The 9,632-nt window shown below is 33.8% G+C and overlaps 1 pseudogene; it reads right to left on the reverse strand.

The window, feature by feature from the left end:
* Positions 1–1,227: 1,227 nt before the first annotated feature.
* LOC124518210 (olfactory receptor 2T29-like) lies at positions 1,228–2,173 on the reverse strand (annotated as a pseudogene).
* Between the last annotated feature and the right edge of the window lie 7,459 nt (positions 2,174–9,632).

Genomic DNA, 9,632 nt, shown 5'->3' on the forward strand with positions numbered 1-9,632 from the left:
ATAAGTGATGAACCACCTGAATCTACCCCAAAAGCCAAGAGCACACTTTACACACTGTACATTAGCTAATTTGACAATAAATTATATTAAAAACAGTAGAGAACAAACTTATAGTTTATAGAGGGAGGGGGTGGGAGCTAGGTGATGAGTATTAAGTATGGCCTTTGTTGTGATGTGCACTGGGTGTTGTATGTAAGTGATGAATCACTGATTTTTACTTCTGAAACCAATATTGCACTGTATGTTAACTTACTAAAATTTAAAAAAGAAAAACACCTCAGATCAGAAATCACCTTGTGCATGAACCTTCCACAAGTCTTCCTTCCATATGAGTTAATATTTTCCACCATCCCATATGCATTCTGAATCTTAAAAATACCACATAGCAGAATTATTAATCCTCTCTAAATACCTCTAAGGTTGGACCATGTAGATCAATGTAGTGTCCAATAAATGTGGGAAGCTAACTGTATTGTCTCAGTAATAAAAAGCCACTTTAAAAATCACATTTTCATACGATTTTGTGTCACATTGCCACCAGACAGAAAATAAAAACTCAAGAAATAAGTGTGTGTGTGTGTGTGTGTGTGTGTGTGAGAGAGAGAGAGAGAGAGAGAGAGAGAGAGACTATATTAAATATTTATTTAGAGCTAATTTCAATTTTGTTGAAAAATATCATGAATAAGAGTGATATTATTCATCACAATGAGTGTTCAAAGTGTTCAGAGTGTTCAAAGAACACTCATATACTCTTTACCTAGAATCATCTATTACTAACATTCTACCTGCTCTGCTTCATCGCTTCTCTGTCAGTCTAAATTTTTCTCTCTTTCTCTCCCTTTTTTACTCCCTCCCTCCTTCTCTCTCTATATCCTTTTTTTCCTCATTTATGTTTGAGAAAATTTCTTATCTCCACATGGCCTTTATCCTCTAAATATTTCATTATGTATTTCATAGAATGGGGATATTCTTCTATACACTAAGAGTGTAGCTATAAACTTTAGTCAGTGTTACATCAAAATATTACAACACTACACTACCCTTTAGTGGAGGAGTTTATAACCAAAGACACTTGTAATATTGAAGCAATTCATAAAGTAGTTTGTGAATATGATGTAATATGCCATGGTATAAGGGGCTAAGAAATATCACTGGCATAAATTTCTAAATTTCTGATGTGTAGAATGAAGAAAAACACATTAACATCTAAATTTTGTATTTTCTAATTTATTGAAAGACAGTTCCCACATTCAACATTTTCTTTAAAGTCCTTGTGACATCTTTATTCCTCAGACTATAGATTAAAGGGTTTAGCAGTGGAAGGAGGATGGTATAAAAAACAGATACCATTATGTCCTTTTCAGGGATGTAGTGAAAGCTGGGAAGCATGGAGTTGTAGACTCCAGCCCCACAAAAGAGGATAACAACAGTCATATGGGAGAAAAAAGTGGCAAAGGACTTCTTCTGGCTCTTTGCTGAGTTCATCCTGTAGATGGTGAGGAGGATGAAAAAATAGGAGTTTGAAATGACTCTCACTGGGAAAAGGAGCGTGAGGACACAACACAGGTACATGAGTGTCTCATGGAGGGAAGTGAGCAGGAAAGCTTTACTATGTCAGGGACTTCACAGAAGAAATGATGGATCTCCCAGGATCTGCAGAAAGGGAATGCCATGGTGACAGATGTGAGCATGAATCCATCCACAGATGCCAGAAACCAGCAGCCAAATACCAGTAGGAGACAAACCCTATGGTTCATGATGACAGGATAATAAAGAGACTGGCAGAGGCAACATAGCAGTCATAGGCCATGGTGGCTAGAAGGAAACATTCTGAACCTCCTAGTATCACATAGAGAAACATTTGTATCCCACAGTCGAGGGTTGAGATCTTATTCACACCCATAACCTGGTCCATAAGCATCTCGGGCACAGTGATGTAAATGTTCATTACATCCATGAGAGACAACTGGCTGATGAAAAAGTACATAGGGGTGTGCAGATAAGCATCACAGTATATCAGAAATATCAGGATAGAGTTTCCAGACAATACCAACAAGAAAAACACAAAAATGACCACACAGAGGAGAGTTCAGTGTTTTGACTGACTGAAAATTCCCACCAGGATGAAATCAGACTGTGCCGTTTCATTGACCACCCGAGTTTTGTTGTCCATGAGGTTTCACCTAGATGCAAGTTCATTGAGACCTCAAATTCAGCAAGGAAAGCTTTGGAGGCAATGGGTCATTTATAAAATGCAATAACCTGAAATGATTTAAGAAATGCTTACTGAAAAAAAGGAAAAAAAAAAGAAATGCTTACTGAGAGTTTTTGTGTTAATGTTTGTGTACATCAACATGTGCTAAAAAGAAGAAGTCCCATGGGCCTATATATAGGGGATTATTAATCACTTATGATTTAATGAACTTATCCCAAAACTAAAAATTTACAAATGTGGGTCAGAATGGTTGCTAACTAATATTGAAGTTGCCACAGTTCACATCATCACATTTCATCATGATAGATAATGTCATACATTAACATATATTTACAGAGAGGCTAACTTAAGCATATATGGCAAATCACTGAATCATTGAAAATATAAATAAAAATTATATTTCTAGAATTTTTGTTATACAAGTCTAAATTTATTTAACATCAATGCTTTGAGTACCAACAATAATATTAAAAATTCTTGGAAGTATATTCAATGTAAGGAAGATGTAGAAGCAAATTAAACATAATTGGAGAAAAAACATACCAAATATTAGAGACCCTTGTACCTATAGGAGCAGGCTTCCCTGTGAGGTTTTTGTGGTTGTGTACAGTGAGCAATGCACACACCAGGGAAAGGTCAGGTTTCTCACACATGAATGACCCTTTAGAGACCTATGAGCCTTTAGATGAGATACTTAGAATCTCAGCAACCATAGACCCAACTTCCCCCCTTTACTCACCATTTCTGTGTCCACTCTATATAAAACAAAGGATAAGCTTAATTTTGGAGCTCAGGTGTGGCGAGGATTGAGGGGAAATAATAAAACTACTTAGAACATTACCAGTTACAGATACACACATATACTTTTAGTTAAAAGAGTTCATATCAATGTTAATTATTATGAAGGATCAATGTAAGAAATAGCTGTGACTATTACCATCTTATGATGCAAGATGCATTACTTCACATGGTTTAACATCTATTCATATATTTAAAAATTTAGAATTGATCATTTCTGTATCTCCAACAACTTGAATAATTGTGTGTGTTTATGTTTATTTATTTTGACATGTACTTATTCCATACAAATATACATAAACAAACATATAATTGATCATGTAATATATATTTATATATTTTGACTATGTGTATATATATAATATATATATACATATATATATAACTTTTTATTTTTTATTTTTTAATGAAATTTATTGTCAAATTGGTTTCCATATAACACCCAGTGCTCATCCCAACAGGTGCCCTCCTCAATACCCATCACCCACCCTCCCCTTCCTTCCCACCCCCCCATCAACCCTCAGTTTGTTCTCAGTTTTTAAGAGTCTCTTATGGTTTGCCTCCATCCCTCTCTAACCATTTTTTTTTCCTTCCCCTTCCCCATGGTCTTCTGTTAAGTTTCTCAGGATCCACATAAGAGTGAAAATATTTGGTATCTGTTTTTCTCTGTGTGACTTATTTCACTTAGCATAACACTCTCCAGTTCCATCCACATTGCTGCAAAAGGCCATATTTCATTCTTTCTCATTGCCATGTGGTATTCCATTGTATATATAAACCACATCTTCTTTATCCATTCATCAGTTGATGGACATTTAGGCTCTTTCTATAATTTGGCTATTATTGAAAGTGCTGTTATAAACATTGGGGTGCATGTGCCCCTAAGCATCAACACTCCTGTATCCCTTGAGTAAATTCCTAGCAGTGCTATTGCTGGGTCTTGAGAAACTTAACAGAAGACCATGAGGGAGGGCAAAGGGAAAAAAAAGTTATAGGGAGGGAGGGAGGGAGGCAACATAAGAGATTCTTAAATACTGAGAACAACCTGAGTGTTTATGGGGGTGGGGGAGAGGGGAAAGTGGGTAACGGGCATTGAGGAGAACACTTGTTGGGATGAGCACTGGGTGTTGTATGGAAGCCAATTTGACAATAAATTATATTAAAAAATAAAATACAAAAATAAAACATATCTTAACACAAACAAAAATGGAAACACCACACAGCAAAATTTATGGGATGTAAAATAAGTAGTGTAAGAGGGAACTGTATAGATATTAATGCACACATTAATAAAATAGAAAAATCTGAAATATACAACCTACCCTTACATGCCATGAGAATATAAAAAGCCACAAACTAAGCTCAAATTGAAATAAAAAAAGAAAAGAAAATGAAAATTAGAGCAAACATAAATAAAATAAAGAACAAGCAAACAATAGAAAAGATTAACAAAACTAGTAGATTCTTTGAAAAGATGAACCAAATAGGAAAAACTGCTACATCAATGAAGGAAAAAAGACAGAAGACTCAGACAAACAAAACTTCTTACAATTGAAAGAGGAAATATTGCAACTGAAAAGGACTACTGTAAACAACCATATATCAACTAAATGGAAAACCTAGAAGAATGGGATAAATTCTTACAATATGCCAAGATTGAAACAGGAATAAATAGGAAATTTGAACAGGCTAATTACCAGAAAACATATTGAATCTGTAGTCAAAAATATCTCAATAAACAAAATACCAGGAACAGATGGCTTTACTGGTGAATTTTCCCAAACATTGAAAAAAAAAAAAAAAACTATCACCAATTTTTTTTAAACTCTCCCAAAATATTAAAGAGGAGAAACACTCTCACAATCATTTTATGAGGCCACATTACTTTGATACCAGAGTCAGGTAAAGACACTAAAAGAAAAGAAAACTATAGACCAATAGGCCTGATTAACATAAATGCAAAAATTCTCAGTAATTAACAGTACATAATGGAGCATGATCAAATGGGACATACCTGGGGTGCAAGAATGTTTCAGCATCTGCAAATAAATCAATGTGATACATAACATTAATAAAGTAAAAGATGAAATTATCATTTCAGTAAAGAGAAAATACATTTGAATATTTTCATATTTGTTCACAATAAAACTCTCAACATATTAAGTATAGAAGCAAAATGTATAATATAATAAAGGACATATATTGGGAAGCCCACAACTTAGCACTATTCTCAGTAGTGAGATTTTAAAATAATTTCTTCTGTGGTCAGGAACAACATAGGGGTGACTACTTTCACCACTGCTCATCAACATAATACTGGAAGTGTTGCCTGGCAATCAGGCAAAAAATAAACAAACAACATCTAAATCAGAAAGGAGGAAGTAAAATTTCTGTGTGAAAACAGCATATTTTCATATAGAAAATTTTAAAACTCCACAACGACACTGTTAGATTTAATCAATGAACTTAATAATGTTGTAAACTAAAAAATCAATGCTAAAAGTCAGTAGTGCTTGTACACACTAACAGTGGGTTATTTGATAAAAAATATGAAGATTACCATTCCATTTACATTAGCTTCAAAAACAGTAAAAGTACTAAGTCATGCATCTGTTTCTGTGTACAAGTAGATCCTGACACCAGGAATCAAAATTAGCTCTCAAATGGAGCCTGTTTTACCTTACATTTTTTTTTTTAATCCCAAGGTCTCAGGCTATCTTCAAACTGGATGCCTTCATTCATTCATATATATATATATTTTTTTTTTCATAATGTCCCTCAGGCTGTTTCCTTGCTATGAATTTACCCTTCTGACTTCTTTTTACATCTTAATAGTCCAAAAATGTTCAGCTAAAAAAAAACTACATGAAACCTGTCTCTACTCTTAATCAGTGAGAATACGCACACCTCTGAGACATATGGTATATTGTTTATGCTCCTCTCACAGGTTTTATGTCCTATATTTTACTTATTTCTTTTAAAATTCCAACAAAAAGTTCTACACGAATGATATAGTTACGTGTGATATTGGCTATGTGAAATTAGCTTTAAAATGTCCATATCGGAGTGGTGTATAGCTACTTAAAAATCACAAATGAATGATAAATGTATTTGAATGAATATAATTTCAAAATTATATTTATAAATTGTTACAAGCAGTATGGGATTGTTAATGAACTGTGCAGTACAAAAGCAATTCCCTGAAGTCCAGTGTGGCTGAAGCCTCATCAGGCAAACTGAGAACAAACATCTGGTCTGATTTCTGTATCACCTTAGTAAAAGCCTATGGAGGCCCTGGACAGGTCACCTAATAACACAGGGATAAAACTGCCAGTGTACCCACATCAGGCAAAGTGAGCCATTAAAACCAACTGTACTGAAGACAAATACAGCTTACACACAGCAGTAGAACACGTAGGGTTCACATAGGAGACACCAGTAAAAAACAAATGGTCCTGGTAAACAGAGGACATTGTGCTACAGGGCACCACAAGTTCTCTTCTTTATAAAAGTGCTACTTTCAAGATCAGGAGATGTAACTGACTTCCCTATTACATTGAAACAAACAAAGAGTTGGACAAATTAGAAGACAGAGAAATATGTCCCAAATTAAAAAAAAAAAAAAAGACAAAAACCACAGGAGGAAAAAACACATAATACTACAAAGATAAGCATTATGATTGACAAATAATTCAAAGTAATGGTCAAAAAGATACTGGGCTTGAGAAAAGGGTGAGGGATCTCAGTAAGAACTTTAACAAAGAGAAAATATGAGAGATCCAACTAAAGATAAATAACTCAATAACTGTAATAAAAATACACTAGAGTGAATTAATAGCAGATCAGAGAACACAGAAGATGGGTTAGCAATCTAGAAAACAGAGTAATGGAAAGCAACTAAGCTGAACAACACAGAGAAAAAAAACTAATACAATTAAAATGACAATAGGTTTTTCTCTTTCTCTGACTGACTTACTTTGTTTGGCATAATACACTCTAATCCCATCGACATCATTGCAAATGGCAAGATTTCATTGTTTTTGATGGCTGAGTAATAGTCCATAGTTTCACTTATATGTGAAATTCAAGAAACTAAACAAATGAACACAGGAGAAGTGAAGGAAAAATGAAATAAGATAGAAACAGAGAGGAAGTCAAACCATAAGAGAATCTTAACCATAGAGAGCAAACTGAAGGTGGCTGGAAGGGACATCGGTGGAGGGATGGGCTAAGTGTGTGATAGGCATTGAGGACAGCACTTGGGATGAACACTGGGAGTTACATGTAAGTAATGAATCACTAAATTATACTCCTAAAACCAGTACTACACTATGTGCTTACTAATTTGAATTTAAATAGCATCTTGGGAACAAAAAAGAATGACAATATGTTAACAGAACTGAAGGAAATATTCAAGCCTAATAGTTATTTGCATTATAGAAATCCCAGAAAGAAGAGAAAAGGGGATAATTTATTTAAAGAAGTGATAGCTAAAAACTTAGCTAATGTAGGAAATTAAATGGATATCCATATCCAGGATGCACAGAAAGTCCCCAACTAAATTAATACAAAGAAGTCTATACCAAATACATAATAATTAAAATGGACAAAAAGTAAAAGTAAAGATAATTTTAAAAGCAGCAAAAGAAGAAAAAGAGTTACATACAATGAAAACCACAAAAGCTAGCATCTGTTTTTTCAGCAAAACATTGTAGGCTAGAATGAAGTGGTATAATATATTCAGTTGCTGTAAAGAACAATACTGCAACCAAGAATGTTATACCGAGCTGGGTTATCATTCAGAATAGGAGAGAAAGTTTCCCAGACAAGCAAAATTTAAAGGAATTTATCTCCACTAAACCAGCCTTACAAAAAATGTTAAAATAAATTCTTTGAGTAGACAGAGTAGACTATAAGTGGGAGTGAGACAGTTATAGATAAAAAAATTTCACAGGTAAATTCAAGCATAATAATGGTAGTTGATTAATCACTTATAAAAGCTGCATGGATGTTAAAGCATATAAGCAGTAAAGTACATTTTATCTACAAAAATTAGTCAAGGGGATCATAAAATTAAAAAGAAAAATTGTAAAGTATGACATCATATACATAAAACCTGAGAAGAAAGTAAAAATTTAGGGCTTTTAAAGTGTATTAGCTTAAGCAACCATCAACTTAATATAGATTCCTATATGCATAAGATGTTATATATGAAGCTAATTGTACCCACAAATCAAAAACATATAAAAGATACAGAAAAAAAGAGAGTTATACAATCAAAAGATATAAGGTGATTTAATGAATAAGAAATCAAGACCCATTTGTACCTGCCTAGAAGAACTTACTTTAGTCCTAAAAGCAAATGCAGATAGAAAGTGAAGAGTTGGAAAAACATTTGCCATGAAAATGGAAATAAAAAGAAACTAGGGCAGCAATATGTATATTGGACAAAATAGATTTTAAAAGAAAGACTGTAACAAGAGACTAAAACAAAAGACTGTAACTGTGGATATTTATGCACCCAACAGAGAGCATCAAAAAACATAAAGCTTCTACTAACAGACATAAAGGAAGAAATAGATGATAATAAATTAGTAATAGGAGATTTTAACACTGGTTTATATGAATGGATTGGTTATCCAGTCAGAAAATCAATAAGAAAGGAGTGTGGCTAAATGGCACATTATACCAGATGAACATAACAGATATATTTAGAGCATTCCATTGAAAAACAATATACATTTTTTTCAAGTTCACATAGAACATTCTCCAGAATAGATCACATGGTAGCCCACAAAACAAGTCTTACTAAATCAAAAATATTAAAATCATATCATGCATATTTGCCAACTGCAACAGAATAATACAAGAATACTCATGGAGTTTAACATCCCACTTACAGCAATAGACAGATCATGTAAACAGAAAATCAACAAGGAAACAATGACTTTAAATGACACACTGGACCAGATGGACTTAACAATATTTTCAAACATTTCATATTAAAGTAGCAGAATACATATTCTTCTCAAGTGCACATGGAACATTCTTCAGAATAGATCACATACTGGGTCACAAATCAGACCTCAACAAGTTCAAAAAGATCGATAAAATACCATGCAGATTTTCAAAACACAACATTATGAAACATGAAATCAACCACAAGAAAAAAATTTGGAAAGACAACAAATACTTGGAGAGTAAAAAACATTCTCCTGGGGATCCTGGGTGGCTCAGTCACTTAGGTGTCTGACTCTGGGTCAGGTCATGATCTCATGGTTTGTAGGTTCAAGCCTGGCATCAGACTGTTTTGACAGCTCAGAGCCTGGAACTTGCTTCAGATTCTGTGTCTCCCTTTCTTTATTCCTCTCCCTCACTCACACTCTGTCTCTCTCTCTCTCTCAAAAACAAAGATTTAAAAAAAATAAAAAAAAGAACATCCTACTAAAGAATGAATGGGCTAACCAAGAAATTAAAGAGGAAATAAAAAGTACATGGAACCCAATGATAATGAAAACACTACAGTCCAAAACCTCTGAGATGCTGCAAAGGCAGTCATAAGAGGGAAATATATAGCAATCCAGACATTCCTAAAGAAGGAAGAAAAGTCTCAAATACA

This window comes from Lynx rufus, unplaced genomic scaffold, assembly GCF_022079265.1.
Source record: "Lynx rufus isolate CCGP_SWC_20201006 ecotype Redwood Valley unplaced genomic scaffold, mLynRuf1.p SCAF_1, whole genome shotgun sequence".
Classification (NCBI taxonomy): Eukaryota; Metazoa; Chordata; class Mammalia; order Carnivora; family Felidae; genus Lynx; species Lynx rufus.